Here is a 17172-nt window from a genome sequence, read left to right on the forward strand (position 1 = left end):
GTGTTACACGTATAGAGGAATTTGTTTTGCAACTTCACTAGTTTGTTGCTTAGCATCAGTCAACAAAGCTTAAACATTCTGTAGTGTCTGAGTTGAAGAGTGCAAATGTGAACACAGCAGTTTAGTCTTCATTGTCAGACATTGTCAGTGCTTGGCCTCTTCTAGTAGTCAGCAATGTCAATTATGTGAAATTGTCAGTCAAGATTTTAGTCTCAACATGTTTGCTTAGAAACAAAAGCACACCATAGCACTGTTTATATGGTCTATGCAGTGATTCTGACAGATTGCAATACACTACAGGAAGCACAGGGGGCGATATGGCATCTGTTCTTTCACTGCACCATGAAAGATGAAATTGCTTGCTTATTTTGCCTAATTTGCTAATTAATTAAATAATAGTTGTCATAGAAATAATCATTAATTGCCTCAGAGAGAAAAATAAACTGAAGATTGATTAATTGTATTACTCAGGAAAAGTTTCTAGAAATAATCTTTGCTTTCAGTAAAAATGATTTTTGATCAGCTGATTAATTAGCATTTATTAATGTTAGTCAATTACAGAGGTAGCTGTTAGTTGCTGCTCTAGCAGCATCCTTTTGTCCTGCAATACTCAGGACTGCTGGGTGTTGGTTACAGATGGAGCTGGTGGGGGATGTACTGAAGGGGGGGTGGGGGATTTTTAGAGAGTTTGGATCTGACGCCAGGTGGTGGTGGACCCACACCCCTCTGCTGATTTGCGTCGTGAAATGATAGGACACTTTCACACCCAGCAGCGTCCCCAAACACCAATCTGCCATACCCTGACCATGATGAAAAGCAGCTTCAGCACTGAACAGATTTTAATAGACCTCAAGGGGGAGTGGGGGGGGGGGGCGTAGGGTGAAAGGCTGTATCTGTTTAATATTCTTTAATAAAATACTCACATAGTAATAATAGGGTTATTTAACATGTTTTATATATATATATATATATATATATATATATATATATATATATATATATATATATATGCTATCTTGACTGTAAGAGCTAAAAACATTACTTCTTAGTTACTCAAATGAACGTCAGTTGGATGAGATGATTTCTACGATATTATTCTTCAGTGTTGCTGTTACGTTACACAATTTAATAAAAATACCCCACAGAGATAGTTTTACATGGCTGTGTGCGTGTCAGTAAGTTAATAATACATTTACTCTCTGACGAGGGCGTGTTGTGTGTTTGTTAAAGTCCGTCTCCATGCTGGGCCCTCTTAACTCCCTCTGTACTCAGAGTGAATGATGAATGAAGCAATGCAGAATGGAAGCATTAGATATTCATTGCAGATTATTCATTCATGTGGGGCGATAATGGGTGTCAAGGAGATAATGCATAAAATAGACAGGAAGTGGTAGTGGGCGTAACATTACTGAGCTGTTTTCTCTCGCAGGAACGTGCTCCCCTTTTATTTTTCTTTTTTTAAAATATATATAAAGAGTTTAGAAAGTACGCAACAGTCGCTCTCGCAGATGGCATCAATCAGTCAATTCATAATCTCATGTCCTGAGTGAATCTTTGCAAAAATGGTGCATTAAAAGGCAAGAACAAAGGCTTTTGTGCCAACAATAGGTTGGCTTTTGAAGCCCTCCCTTACTTTTCTCTTATTTAAGCACTCAAATTGCTTTTTTAAAAAAAAAAACCACGTCACATCCATTTTCTAAGCCGCTTCTCCCTCAGGGTCACGGGAGGGGTGCTGGAGCCTGTCATCGGGCGGAAGGCAGGGTACACCCTGGACAGGTCGCCAGTCCATCTCAGGGCAGGAAGAAAAAAAAAAAGTGAACAGCGAGTTTTTTCCTTTAAAGTAATGTTCCCTGTTTTTATTCAGTTGGTCATTGTAACAGAGTATAGGAGTATGGAAGGCTTGTGGCATGTCAGACAGTTTAGAATAAATAGATATAATTCATAAAAGCTTCATCAAATAGCTGGCAGGTGGCTCTACAGAAAGCCTGATAAAATGCTTCGTCATTGCTGACCATGCATGTCACTGGTAGTATGGTTTGTTCATCATGAGGCAAACATAGCAGGCTTGTTTTGGTCACTTTGGCAGCTGTACAAGTCCACTGTCTGCATTTTACATGCCATATGAAATATAGTCAAAGACTTTTGACCCCAAAAAGGGGTCAACCAACCCTAAGACTCCTGTATAGCATTACCACAAAAAATCAAACATACACGTTTTCCACCTTATCTAAATCAGTCAGTCAGCTGAGACACATTTAGTGTCCAGAGCTTGCTTATTTAAATGCATGCCTAAATCATACACTTGCCACAAACTGGTGAAATGTTAAGTCACAAAAAAGACCTTTTGTATGTGGTTTCTAACACACTACAACATGGTTATCTATAAAAGTGGACAAATGTGAATCACTCATCACTAGTAGCACCTCAAGTCTCAAAGTGACTTTGTAAATGTAAAAGACCACTGAGGAGCAGTTGGTTATTATCGTTTCTCACACATATGAACCCAAGTGCATGCTGCTCACTGCTGTATTTTCTGTTTTAAGTAAATGCTTGGTATTTTCAGGGGTGCTTCACTTGTCCGATGGCCCAGCCTCAAGATCTTTTGTTTTGAAAGACCCTTTTGGTCATGATGGATGTGTATCATTAGATTGAAAAGTGAAAATATAAAGTGAAACTGAAAACAAACATGATCAGCTAGCATTTTGCTGCACAATCAATGAGCTTTTATATAAATTCTGTTTGCATATCAGCAGTATTTGTTGTATTTTAAGTTATGATTGGTTAAATGTCTGTATTGTTGTTTTTAAAAAAATGTTTGCCAAAAGTCACCTAGTGGGACTGCTGTAGACCACAGGTTGAAAACCACTGGTCTGAACTATTCCACTCCCAGCAGTATAGCCTACTGTGGACAAGCTCTTCTTGTCACCTTATTTACTCTTTCATTTTTACTTTTGGTTTTTGGGCTGGTTATAAAATAATCACTTCATTGTTTGTTTATGCAAGCAAACCATGTTCATGTTAACATGAATGAGGGTGTTCAAATATCTAGCAGTATTTGCACCGTTCTTAAAAGTTTTCTTCTACGCTGCCAGGCTGAGATGTAGATAATCTGATGATGGAGCAACACACACAGTCAATCCATCTTTTGATCACGTGTTCGGTGGTTACACATGGATTTCTTTTAATGATAACGTGACTATTTTTTCCTGAAGTCTTTGAGCTTGTTTTTGGGCTACGAAAGTGCAAGGGAAGTGAAAGCATAACGGATACTAACTTTTTAGCAGGCTTCACCTCATCTACACTTAAAAAGTAAAAATTAATAAATAAAACCCACATTAAAATCAAGCTTTTGTTCATTAATTAATCATGTTTCAGAAGCTACAAAAACATCAAAATGCAGTTGGCTTTTCAGTGAAACAGACAGATTCTGCTGACCACCAGAGTCTGACGCTGTTCGTTTCAGAAAATCCGCTTTTGACGCTCCCTTCAAATCTTGAGGAGTAAAATAATGCCCCACCCACAATTATTTTCCGCTTCAGTTCTTTTTCACTATGGTTTCCAAATTATGTTAGCTTTGTTTTTTCTGCATTCCCCAAATATCCCATGAGCACTTGGGCAGGGCTGTGACAGCTGCTGTTACTCTGCTTTTCGCTAAACATGATCTATCCTATTGTGATTGTATTGCTGTGTATTCCAGTTATATTACACCTTACAATGAAAAATGAATGGGTGAATCACTAATACAGCATCATTTTCAGCTGAACAAATTACTTGTGTTGCTACATAAAACATTGATTCTTTAGAAACACTCATGTTGAACTGTGATTGGTCAGGATGCTCACAGCACACAATAAAACAATTGGATTGGTTAGAGGGTTTATTTGAATATTTCAACCTTCTGTAATATCAATGTTGCAACTTTATATCATGATGAGGCCAACAAACGATACATTGTGCATCCCTGGTACCGAGGGATTAATGATTTGTTGAAAATATATGATTTTTCTGACTAATATTCTAGGCTGTGAGACATACACTTCTGTATATTTATAGATAACAGTGCCAGAAACCACACAAGTCTATTTGCAGTTGATTTAAATAGGATTTCCGTTGGTGTTAATAAAATTTGGTGTAATCAATAAGATTCAGTGTAATTTGAGGTGAAATAGCAGAGAAACTGACTGATGTTCTCTTTAGAGATGTTGAAGGGAACCAGGGGGCTTGCAAATATAGCCAATATTTTACTATCCAAAACAACCAGTGAACTCTGAATGATGGAAATTTGTGGAAAATTCAAGTATGGATGTTCTCTCTTCGCACTGTTTTGCCTTACAACACCCTGCATTTGTCTCTGCACCATGAATGGATTTTTAAAAATGCATTTTGGACCAAATCTTTATCATGAAGCTATTGTAAAACAATGTCTTGGACAGGCAACATGTTTAAAATCATTCCTTGTAAAAACATCGGCTGTAGACAAACCACTGTACATGACCGTTTACATCTTAAAGGCTTTAAAAATCGTTGGAATGGCTTTCGTGCTATTTGACAGACATGCAGTTTGCATGCTAATTTGTAGCATCTAAGGTTTCATTGTTAGCTACACTAGCCTCCTAGCTCCACTACATACGTAAAAAGGCAAACTTCAGACACAAACATGTCTTTGCTGATTGACTGCATTAAAGATGAGGGGTATATTGTGTAAATTTCAGTGTTCCTTTAATATATGGTAAGTCCTGAATATGACATCAGTTTGCAGCAAAGCACAGTTTGAAATGCTAAGTTTAGATTCCCTCAGACAAAAAAAAGCCTGCAGCAACATTTAAAGCACTCGGGTGGGACTGTAGAGCTTCAAATGTGTGCAAACACAGCAGAGCCTTCGCTCTGATCTCTCCAGAGTAATTACACAAAGCTGCCGTGTATGAAAGATCCAGGAAATGGTGGGGAAAAGCGAATGGTGACCACATGATGCTAAATTGCTTTCTAGGATAAGGGAAAGATTTTTCATACGTTTAGACTTTTGCTCAGTGTATTTACATACGTTATGCCTATGTTCACAGGTAGATGCATTTATAGCCTCATACCCATGAAATTCTGTGGAAAGTTGTTTTTCATGATATAAGGTACGTGATGTATGGCAAAACAAGATTATTCACTTGAAGCTTTTGTTAGTTATATATACGTATATAAAGCATTAACAAATCATGAGAAGTAGTTAAATTAGTGCAAATAAGACATGCAGTTAATCACAATCAACTGCACAGATGAAAGTGATTAATCACAGTTGTATAATTACATTTGAGTAGATTTTGTAAATTGAAAGTGTAACAAAAAGATTAAGAAATAGGAGTAAATGTAGTGTTAATATACAGTAGGCTCTGGCTCTTGACACACTTTTGAGGAAAATGTGTTTTTTAAATGATCATTTTGGAAGCAGTTTTCTATTTCAGTGAGCTGGGGGGAGGATAGCCCACCCAGCTTTGCGGACCTGGGCTGGTGCAGTGATCAAACTCGTGTTAGAAGTTTTGCCAGCAAGGTTTTTCTCCTCTATAGCTTTCTGTAATGAGTTCCCCTGAGTGGCCTCAGCCAATCAGAACGTATGCCCTGACTCCTGTGCTGCATTTAATTGGTCAAGGCGAGGTTGCCACCGCTGCTATAACACCAGCATACATTAAAGTTAATTAGGTGGAGCATTCTATAGAGCAGCCATAAACTTAGCCAAGATTTTCTGGATCATAGGGAAAAAACAGAACAGCAAAGGAGGAGGGGTGAATCTTTGTGGATTTGATTTGGACCTGCAGTATAAAACACACTGTTGTCAGTAATCTTTCCTGCTTCTTTGTAGAGCAGTTTGGCTCAAACAATAAAGATGCTTCATTTTGTCCCATATGCTCACTCTTTTTTTTTCTCTCAGCTTCTAGATTATGTAAGCGCTCCCCCTACTGGCTGAATGCTGTAGAGCCCAGCACACTGCTATGTAAACACACAAAAATGGTCATCAGTCTTTGGCAGGGCTTGTCCAGTTACTCAAAACTTCACTTTGGTTTCTAGTGAATTTTCAGCAGGTCACGTAACTGGTATTAGAAAGCTATGAGCGTTGCTTAAAATGGATTACTAAATTAAGCTAATAGCCAGCTCTCACACGCATGCTGAGGGAAAACATTCAGTCAAAGCACACTTACTTCAGTCCTTGGGGTGTGCTAGGGGCTATTAATCAGTTTATCTACTCAAAGAATGCATATTTGCATATTTCACATTCTCCTGCTGCTCTCCATTACAGTAAGTAACTGAGCCTGACGAACATCAGTTTATATGCGCTTATTTGTAATGATGTTTTTAAAAGCTTTCTTGTTTCTTTTTGAACCATTTTATCTTGGAAATGCACTACATGTTTTGCTTGTCCAATTAAAGTGCAGTTCTACTGAATTATTTCAAAAATCAACCATTGAGATGGTTGTGTTGTAGTGAAATTTGGATCTTCAGTCATTGTGTACAATCGAAAGAATCCATTTTATTTCCAACCCATTACCACCAGTGAATCTACGTGTCTTGAGCTTTTATGTTATGTTGATGTTAAAATAGTAATGAAATTCAACAACCTGTGAAAGTGTTTATTAAATTTCACAACGTTCTGTGAGGTTCTGTGAGCTTTGAGAGGCATTCAATGCTTTGGACATCTGGTTCCCATCACAACCGCAATCAGCTGTCCTGGCTCTAATTTGCTTGAATCGAACATTTCACATTATAAATAATGAGTAGAATTATTTATACAAGCCCAAAGTCCTTAAGCCCTGGATGAAACACCCTGGGTGAGATGTTTTCTTAAAGGCTAACTGACCTTTCCTTTTCCCAAGTCTTACCTGCGTCATAATGAGATTGGGAAGCAAAACTGTATCGCACTTTGGAAAAGTAATCAGACAGAATGTGAAATTAGGCCAAACTCCACTTTCTCTGATTGCTAGTGAATGCGTCATGACAGGATGTGCTGTGTTTTTAAACAGGATTAGAAAGGGCCTTCACTCACAGCCATAGTTTTTGCACTGCATAGTTCTCACTGTGTTTAATTGTTGCAGGCATGCAAAAAGCCACTTACGTTAGTATGTATATTTTAGGACATCCTAAAATGGCATCGGATTTTGTGAAAGCCACTGTTGTCTTTGATCTTGCACGTCAGGGGATTCTGATATGACAGAATAAAATGTTACACAATGCACTTGACAAGCAAGAAGCGTATAAACCCCACCCAGAATTGGGCCAGTGGGACTGCGTTCTCTGGAATGAGTTCCGTTCAATACTGTTGAAATAAGTTGGAGTGACGTGACATCCACAACTAATCTTCTAACATCAGTAGCTGCTCCCTGACCAAATACAATCAAATCCAACATCCAAAACAATGTCCAACATTTTGTGTAAGCTTTTTTTTTGTAGCCCTCCAAGCCACACAGCACAGAATTACAGTGGTTACAACTGTAAATTGTTGTGATGGTTTATTGTTTGAACAGCTGTGACTAGAAATTCCCCCCAATCTTTCCTCTGCTGTGTGTGTGTGTGTGTGTGTGTGTGTGTGTGTGTGAGAGAGAGAGAGAGAGAGAGAGAGAGAGATGAAGTGGATGGAACTGTAATTTCTCACTGTGGTGCCCCAGAGTGCTTCTCTCACACACCTCACCCAGTCACCCATAAGACAAGAGGCAGCAGCATTACTGGAGTGAGTGTCAGTGTGCGAGTGTTTTATATGGCCTTTGTGTATCCATGTTAGAGTGACTCCTCTGAGGCCTAAAGCCTCTCTCTGATCGTAAACAAGCCCAAAGCAGAGCGAGCCAGGGCCTCTAGAGGGCCATACTGTGAAGAATAATGCTTTTCATCCAAATAAAAACACAGTTGTATAAATTCAGCCGCTTATTCTGTGGATACAGTTGCCCTTTAGGGACTTGTTCAGCTGAAGGAGAAAGAGAAGTGAATCGTATTATTCATTTCTAAATCGTTTCTGTCATAAGAAAAGAAACCTTGAGAACAGTAACTTTATAAGAGAAGGAAAAAAATTCTGGTAATAAAGGACAATTCCACAGTTGAGTTGTGGGTTCTACAATGCAACTGTTGCCTTTATATTTGCTAACCAAAATGAACAGTGTACCGACACTGTTTTCTCAGGTTTTTGTACTGTATAAAAATTATGGTGAAAATACTGGTAATTCTGTCTTGCATGCACCTCTACCAAATAAAAAATCTTAGGCCAGAATCGTATCATTAAATTGAAAAACCTTTTCTTAAAAATATGTAGCACTTCCAGCAGCATGTTTGTAATCATTTAATGCAGCCAGCTTTTCTTGTCAACACTACTGTGAACTGGTGGTGAACTTCTTTCTGCAAAGTGGCACATTTTACTCAAACAACATTGAATGATTTTACATCTTCATGATTTAATTATTAACCTAGTGAAGCTCCCCTTTCATGTACACCATTTTTCATTAGGATATTTCTACTGAATTGGTTCAGAGTTGGAAAGACATGTTTTAAATGGCTTGAACTTTAGACTAAATTCTGTTTTGCTTGCCATGATCCTCTATCTTATGTTCAGTTTTGTCACTCATAACAATCATAACACTACAGAATCCAAATGTTTTGGTAGTGACTTTTCAGTAGTGATAAATTAGAGATATATTAATTTTAAGCGGAACTCAAAAAGGCTAGCCTTTACATGACTCTCAAACACAGCTTTGAACAGTTGTACTCATATTATATATAAATATATAAATTATATATAAATATATTTTAGTTGTAGCAGTTCATAATGTTACACACTGATTTTCAGGACACGTTTTAAAGAGTGGAATCTAGCTGCTCACTATGTGGTCATGAGGGGCAGGGATGCAGTCCCACTTTCTGCTCAAAGTGCAGGGGTGTAGCTAAAAGGGCTCCACCTATGGACTAAAACGCTTAGAATCAGAATCCTTTATTGATCCCAGAGGGAAATTGCAGTTGTTACAGTTGCAACCATTTATGTAAAAGAATAAACACTTTAATCATTTAAAACAAAGATAAAGAGAAAAATTGCGATAAGTACATGAGATTTAAGTACTTATGAATATAGTAAGTGTAAGAATATAGTTAGTGTTTCTGTAGTGAAACCTTGGACGGAATTTAAAATTTAAATTCATGATGAATCAATCATTTAACTTGACTTTAAAAGAAATCAAATCTTTTAAATTTAAAATTTAAAACCTAAAAATTGTAAGTAGCATTAAAGTAGCTGAGCTTTAGTCATTAGGATTATGGACAACCATCTGACAATAAAAAGAACCCCTATAAATGATAACTTTGTATTTATTTATCTTATTACTATCTCAATTAATATTTTCCCCATTTGTATGACTACACTTTGAATGGTCTATGTGCATATTCATGGACACTTTACAAGAGGATTTGTCAGTTTACAGCACAGTTGCACAGAAGTACAAGTAGTGCACTGCCTGTTGCAAATGAAAAAGCTACAGTGCATTATGATTTCTGCCACTGTTAAACATCTCTGCTCCTAAAAGCAGACCAGATGGTTGTTGGCTCTGTGCCAGACTTATAGTTGGCTCTGTGCTCATCCCAGATCTCTCACCGTGATTATTTTGGTGCCGTTCAGGATTATTCTTAAAAGCACACTGAACGTGACTGACTGTCATTTATGCAGTAGTGGAAGACACACACATTCAAATAAAATCTCTGGCTATTTTGTTTTCAAACGCAAGAATATCATACTTGATATTCTAATGAATAATCTATTAGAGGATAATCAATTCCAGCACTCCAGAATCAATGCTGTTGAATCACCACCTTTAGATTGATGCATTACAATCCATTTGAACTGCCCTAATGTCTGCTGGTTCTGCCCCTAATGGAGTTTAAATGTGGAAACCTCATATTGGTCACTGCTTGTGGCTGAACTGGACATGTCAGTTTGTACAGTTCTCAGCAGATTAAAGCCCGAGCTTCTTTATCCTCATTAGTGTCCCCCCACCCCCCGACACACATACAAACCCTCTGCACCAAACTACTGATCTAAGGCCAGTTTTCCTGAGCCCTGCTAGTCATGACCCTAATCCCTCACCTGTCCACTTACAGTGTGTCCTGTCCACTCTGTACAGTTCTTGGTCACTTATTAGACATGCCTACCTTGCAACTCCACATCAATATTGTACATTTAGAGGTAACAGTATGTGTATATATTGCATACATATAGGTACTTACATTTTGCATGTGGAACATATTATATATAGTCATTTAAAAATACACAGGTCATTGGGAGGACTGGGACAATTCCCAAGGAGCCGTTATGAGAGAGAGTCAATGCAGTTCTAATGTGGCCCTATAAAAAATGTAATGGATACTGCTCGGGGCAAACAGTATGTCCCAGGCATGTTAGCTGCCCACTACTTTCTCAATGGTCATTGGCAAATCATGCAAGTGCTGTCACCCCACATCATAGTCCACTCACTGTAACACAATGTATAACATAAAATGGCACAGAAGCTTCATCAAGGGATTTCATCATGTACAAAATCTTGAGAAATCTCTGTATGCAGGGGACAAGCCTGAATACCTGTACTGGCTGGCTGTAATTTTTGGGCCATTAGGCAGCACTGCATTTAAAAACAGATGATTATGTAGTGGAAATTATTGTATGAGCTCAAACACTTTTCATCACAGTTCACTCAGTTCATCACAGCATCCACAAATGCAAGATAAAACGCTACCATGCAAAGAACAAACTGAGGTGGAAAAGTACCCTGTGATCTGACAAATCAGAATTTGCAGTTAATTTCTGGAAATCATGGACACCATGTCCTCTGGCTTAAAGAGGAGAGTGACCATTTGTCTAATCAGCGCGCAGTATAAAAGCCAACATCCGTGATGGTATGGTGGTGCATTAGTGCGCATGGCATGGATGACTTGTATATCTGTGAAAGCACCACTAATGATTAATGATATAAACAGGTTTTGGAGCAACATGTGCTGCCATCCAGATTGTCTTTTTCAGTGAAGATTTTGCTTCTTTCAGCAAGACAATGTCAAACCACATTCTGCTGCGTGTCTCCATAGTAAAAGTGTTTAGGGACTAAACTGGCCTGCCTGCAGTCCAGATCTGTCATACATTTAAAGCATTTGCCACTACATGACACACAAACTATGACAAAGATGATGCCACACTGTGGAGTAGCTGAAATCCTGTATCAAGCAAGAGCATAACAATATTATTATTACTACATATAAGCACCTACTTATATATAATACATGTGGGACATATACTGTATGTGACCCCACATGCTAAGAAGACATAATAACCGGTGTGTATGCAGTCTCAGGTGTGTACATGCAAAAGATTAAACAGCGAGTGTGTGAGGAGCACAGCTGTGTGCAGATTGAGGTGTTTGGCTTTTAGGAGCCTCTCCACTCCAATCCAGCTGCACCCTGTTTATGTGGGTCCCATGAGCAGACCACATATTTAGGGCTTTTTACTCCCTTACTGTAGTGCACAGATTGCTTTCTTTGATTAGACTGACTGCAGTAAATCAGAATCGCAAACTAACCAGTAGAATTCCCTTTATGGCCGGTTTGTCTGTACTGAAACGTCAGTGGAGCAGATGTGGCTGGATTTGGATGTATTTTGTGTTTTTCTAGATAAGGTGTATTTTTAGGTGACCTCAAAGAGTGCACTAGATTTGAAGATCTAGCCCTTAGGCCTTTATGCAGTCAGACTGCTTCAAGTCAGATAACATGTGTTCGGCATTTGAATGTTCTCTTATTTAAGGGCTGTAGGTGTGAGCCTAAGTAGCTAACAAGTAATGGAATACTTAACAAATAGCCTAGTAAAAATGGACACATTTAATTGTGTATTCTATACTTTTTGTCTGTTTTTGCATAATGCTAATTGTCAGGGTATTAGCTTTGATTACTTGTTAGCAACATTAGCCTTGTAGCTCCAGGGCAAAACTAAAGAAACTTCTTGTCTTGCTGATAGTTTGGTGAAAAGTAGGTAAAACTCAGCTTTTGTCAAAGTATTCGAATGATTATAGCAGCCAAGGGAAATTCCAGAGTTAGGCAGATGCTGTTATGCTCGCTGTGTCTCTCTCTCTCTCTCTCTCTCTCTCTCTCCCTCTCTCTATTTCTCTCTCTCTCTTTCTCTCTCCCTCCCTCCCAGGTGCCACAGTGAGTTCTGAAAGCTTCAGTACGTGTTTTTTTTTTTGTGTTTTATAAACATCATGAATGTAAACACAAGCTAATCAGGGACACCACCTGCTGAAACAATTAATAAACCCCCCAATCCCATTACTGCTAAATGCACACCCATATGGCCAGAGATATCAAAGAGTGGCTGGTAATAGAAAACTGGATGATCTGGCGGTCGAGTGAAGATGTGACAGTGAGTCTGAATGAACATATCCGGTTTGGGGGAGTTATAAACATTTGAACAGAAGAAGGGAGAGAAAATAAAGAAGGGAAGAAAGGGGATGACAAGTTATAGTGGGGGGGAAGAGAAAAAAGGGAGAGAATAGAGGAAGATGAGAGAGAAGGGAAAAAGAAAAAGCCAGGCAGATGAGAGAAGGTGAGAGAGAGAAAAGGATAAATTATAAATGACAGGATGCTCAATTCTGTTTATTAATAATAAATAACCGAATGAGTGAACTTGTGTTGCCCATTGCTGTAATGCTAGTTGTCACAGAAAAGCATTTATTTGATTAAACAAACATATGACAGGTGAACTTGATCTTGAGTTAGCCGTCCACTACCTTCAGCTTCAATTGCTAGAGATTTGACAGGTGCTGTTTGTCTCTGATCTGACTCAGTGATGGAGATTTTGTTTGGTTGGTTGTTTTGTGGGTTTATTGCAGTGTTTCTCTGCATGTATTAATTCAGGCTTTGTACTTGGAGCTAATCCAGCTGTGCAGGAGAGTTCCAGTTGTTCTCCTTCAGCGCAGGTTAATGCACTCTTTTATATTCTCTTATTTCTGTCTGCTCCTATCTCTCTTCACATGTTCTCGTGCCTTTTTTCCTCCTTCTCCGACTCTTTCAGTTTTTTGTCTTTTTTCTGTCACTGTCTTGATCTGTTTTTCTCATCTCATTTTTGTCTTTCTCTCATTCTTTTTTTCTTTTTCCCTTTTCTTTGTCACTTTTTTGCTCTTTTTTTGCTTTCTGTCTATCTCCAGTCTCTCTCTCACACTCTCATTCTCGGTGTTGCCCCCCTACTCTCTCTCTCGTCCACGCTCTGACCTTGCAGCACTGGATGCAGTCTCACATGAGCTCCATCAGCGGACAGGAGAGGATTTCAGAGAGAGGGAGCTAGGGAGGAGTGTAATGATGGAGGATGAGTGTAGGGGCGGGTTTAGTCCAGTACAGCGTCACCACGCTAGGTGAAAGCTCTCTGCTTCAGACTGGATCGTTTCTCTACTTCCATGCATTTGTTTGAACATCAGTCTGTCTGTTTGTGTGTCTATCCATCTGTCTGTCTGGAGAAGAAAAGTCTGGATGTTTCTGTTCTCACTGTCTGCTGCTGGGTCGGCATGAGCATAGCGCTAGAGGTAGGTGTGTGTTGCTTGTGTTTGGAGTCTCTGCGGGTATCTGACACTGCAGCAGCTGTGAAGGCATACAGCATTCTCTCTCGCTCACTCTCGCTCTCTCTCTCATGCTCGCTTGCTCTCTTTCTCTCACTCTTGCTCTCTCTTTCTCTCCCCTTTTCCTTTTTTTCTGTCTCTGTTGCTCTCCTCTCTCTCTCGTCCCTTCTCTTGCTCTCTTAGTCTGATGTCATGCTGATGCAGTTTAGTGCTGGTCTTTTTGCTTACTAAGCTGAAGAACTTCAGTAAATGCAGCTGAACTGACTTGAATTTTATACATTTAAACCTGCACAGTTTAGGTCAGTATAGCTTTAATGCCCTGACAGTACAGTGTTGCTGAAATGTAATAAAGTTAAACTGGTTCAGAAAAATGAATAACACTTGGCATTCTGTGTTCTCTATATATTCTCTATTCTGTATATTCTCTTTTGTCTTTAGTCATAAGTCATGACTTTGTGGTTAATGCTCAAGATGCACCCACAACTACAAAAAAAAAACACATTCATGGGCAGAGCTTGATTCCTCAGTCTTGCACTGCATAACAGATGTTTGCCAATTCATGGTAGTCCACATCAGGACTCTGAAGACTCTGGGTGCGAGTCTTGTCTGGAGTCTGACATAGACTGTTTTAGTTTAGTCTTGTTCTAAGCAGCAGGCGTTGCATTGTACAAAAACAAACCCTACTAAAAGCCTTGCAGGTTTAACGTGGCTTTAAATACCAATCCTTTTCATATTGAAAACCTTTAATGTGTCTAAGCTTAATGGCTACCTGCCACAAATACTGTGTATAAAGGAAAGCAACTTGGTGTTTAGTTATTCTGTGCTTAACACTTAAGCTAGCGCACTTAACCAGCTGTAAAACTTAACTCTTAAAGGAATGTGAACTGTGAGTTACTAAACATTGGCTAGATTAGCTATAATTGAAGCTATGATAGTGTGCTAGCTGGGATATTGCTGCTGTCCAAAGAAATACAAGTATCTCCAAATTAGTAACTTTGCTGGAGAAGACAAACACTTACCTTTCAGTCTAAGTAAATATAGAGATTTTATTCCAACTGATTTTAGAGCATTTCTATTGGTCCATTTGTCATGAAATGTTCACACAACGTAACGAACAGCTGGTGTTGAAATTATTTAGAAAAATAAAAATCGACAAAAAAACGGAGATACATGGTTTTCTTTGGACAGCAATGATGTGCTAGCCAGCAATTTCAAGGTGTTTTGTTTATTTCATTTAAACAGTGCGTATGATGTTTTGTTTTGTCCATCAGGCTGGAGGTTTTTCTGTAATGAGATTCATTATTTGAAGCTGTGTTGAACCTAATGCTGGTTCTATTCATTTGCCTTAAAATGAATAACTGAATGATAAACCTGGTCAGTTTAAGGAGGTGACATTCCACATGTTTCTCCTTTTTTTTCTCTACACATTTTCCATCAGTTATAGTTAGCATTGACATTGATCAGAGTATAGTTTGTCCTGCCCTGCTGGTGTTTTTGCCTCAGTGTCCTTGCGTGCTGTGTGTTCTGTTTCTGAGTGTTGCTCTGCTGTTTTGGCTCCACTGTGTCCTTGGGGGGGGGATTTTCAGTTTTTTAGTGGAAGATTACGCAGCATTAAGCTGCTTGCTATCAGATAATGCAGCAATAATCAAATCCTCTGTGCTTATGTACCAGGAGAGACGCTCTGGTTTAAGATTACTTTTGTTATCAAAGTGCAGGCAAGGTTTTATTACGAGCATCTTTTCGGGCATTTAGAAAATGTGTTTGTAATATGTAGGTTGTTATATGTAATAGTGCTTCCACACTGTTTCCACTGCCTTGCTCTACAGAGGAACATCCATATATTGGACTTTGACGAAATCCATGCTGCCTTATGGAAGTATGTTAGCTCACAAGCTGTTCATTAGGCTTTTTAGCTAACTTTTAGCAGCAAAAAATATCAAAGTGCTTTTTTAAAATCTGTGACATTCGTGTAGGCAACTTGGATACCCATATGGGTGGTTTCTGCCAATGGAATAGCATCTATGGTTCCAGCCAGAGCAGCTTGCCACATTGAAGCTTTGAATGACTGCATTGGCAAAGTGAGAGGACCCAGGGAAGTCAATAGGGTTTAACAGTTATCATAGAAATAGCTTTTATTATAATGACTCAAATGATAACTTATAATGTAGCTGTTCTTCTCCTCAGTAGCTGATGACTGTATGAGGGCTGTGGTCACATTACTGTTCTCTATTTTAGACCTAAATTGGACATTGAGGAAAGTCTGAACACGCACATCATTCATCATTGAGTCATTTCCCCTTCGGCCCCACAGAGAACTGAGCTGAGTGTGTCCTGGGTGTGTGTTTGTGTGCAGGAACACACCCCTGCTAACCCAAACCAGCCTAAAATACCAGAGTCCATCAGTGCTGCAGTCTGAGACATGCATCCCCCGAGTCATCTGACCCAGCATGACTCATCAGATATTTTGGGACCCAGTCTAAGCTTACCTAGACAGACACGAGGCCCAGAGTGGCCCAAAACCAAACCTCACAGTGACACAAACTGACAAAAAACTGACGTGCTTAGAGCTGCAAAGTATAGCAGTCACAGTTTGCAGAAATATAATGGCCATATGGTATTTTGTCCATATCATGCAGTCCTAATATAGTGGATGTGCTAAAGGTGATCATGTGAGAGGAGGACTAGAGGTAGATTAAGTCTTTTTATATTTGAGCTTCAGTTGGAAATTCTCTGCTAACACTTGCAGTTGAAGCTAACATTATGGAGAAAAGGTCTGAAACTCTTTACTCTTCCAAGTAAGGATAAAGTGGTTAAGCGCAGTCATAGGGCCATTAAGTACCAAAATGTAATTAAGCAGTAGAACACGAGAGGGAGTGTGTTATCGTGAAATAACATCACGGCTGTGATTTGGTCATCTGTAGATAATCACACCTGTGATGTTATAGCGTTACTACATGACCTTGAGTGTTCTATTACTTTTATACAACAGTTAAATAAAGTAAGGAATAAATCAATTGGGCCATGAATGTGGTGTTTAGTGTTTTAATGTTAGTGATTCCTTCCGCCAAGTTATAGTTCCTTATCAAGCAGCTTGTTGCCACATCAGAGTAATGGGCTCCCCTCTCTCGCTGCAAAGCCGACAGTTCTCCAGCTCCTTACAGACCTGCTGACAGTTTGGGAATTTGGTGTCATCTCATCTTCAGAGTCTGACCAAATCAGCTGTAGGTCAAATGTAATTTTAGAAGTATCCATTGTCTGTTTGTGCGCATACAGAAATATAGTTTGAGCATCCATTTATGAACGGTGTCTAAATGGAGTGATGGTGTTTGTGAAAAACCTGTGATGTTATGGCAAAATAACAGCACACAGTTACAATGCTTCTCAACAAATCTTTTTTTTATGGTAATGTTGGATCACTAACTTCCAAGTAGGTCACTAAAGTTGAAAATATAGTAATTCTGCTTTTCACAATACAGGTTTTAGCTTTACGGAGGTAAAGTTTCTAAGTTGAAATAGATAAAATGCACAAGTAGTTCCAAATGTCAAAATTAATATCAGTCATGTAGAAGTACAGTAC

The 17172-nt window shown here is 38.9% G+C and overlaps 1 protein-coding gene across 7 annotated transcripts in view; it reads left to right on the forward strand.

Moving 5' to 3' along the window:
- iqsec1b (IQ motif and Sec7 domain ArfGEF 1b) overlaps positions 1-17172 on the forward strand; it is a 288526-nt gene that overhangs the window by 201379 nt on the left and 69975 nt on the right. The window lies entirely within an intron of this gene.

This window comes from Pygocentrus nattereri, chromosome 21, assembly GCF_015220715.1.
Source record: "Pygocentrus nattereri isolate fPygNat1 chromosome 21, fPygNat1.pri, whole genome shotgun sequence".
Classification (NCBI taxonomy): Eukaryota; Metazoa; Chordata; class Actinopteri; order Characiformes; family Serrasalmidae; genus Pygocentrus; species Pygocentrus nattereri.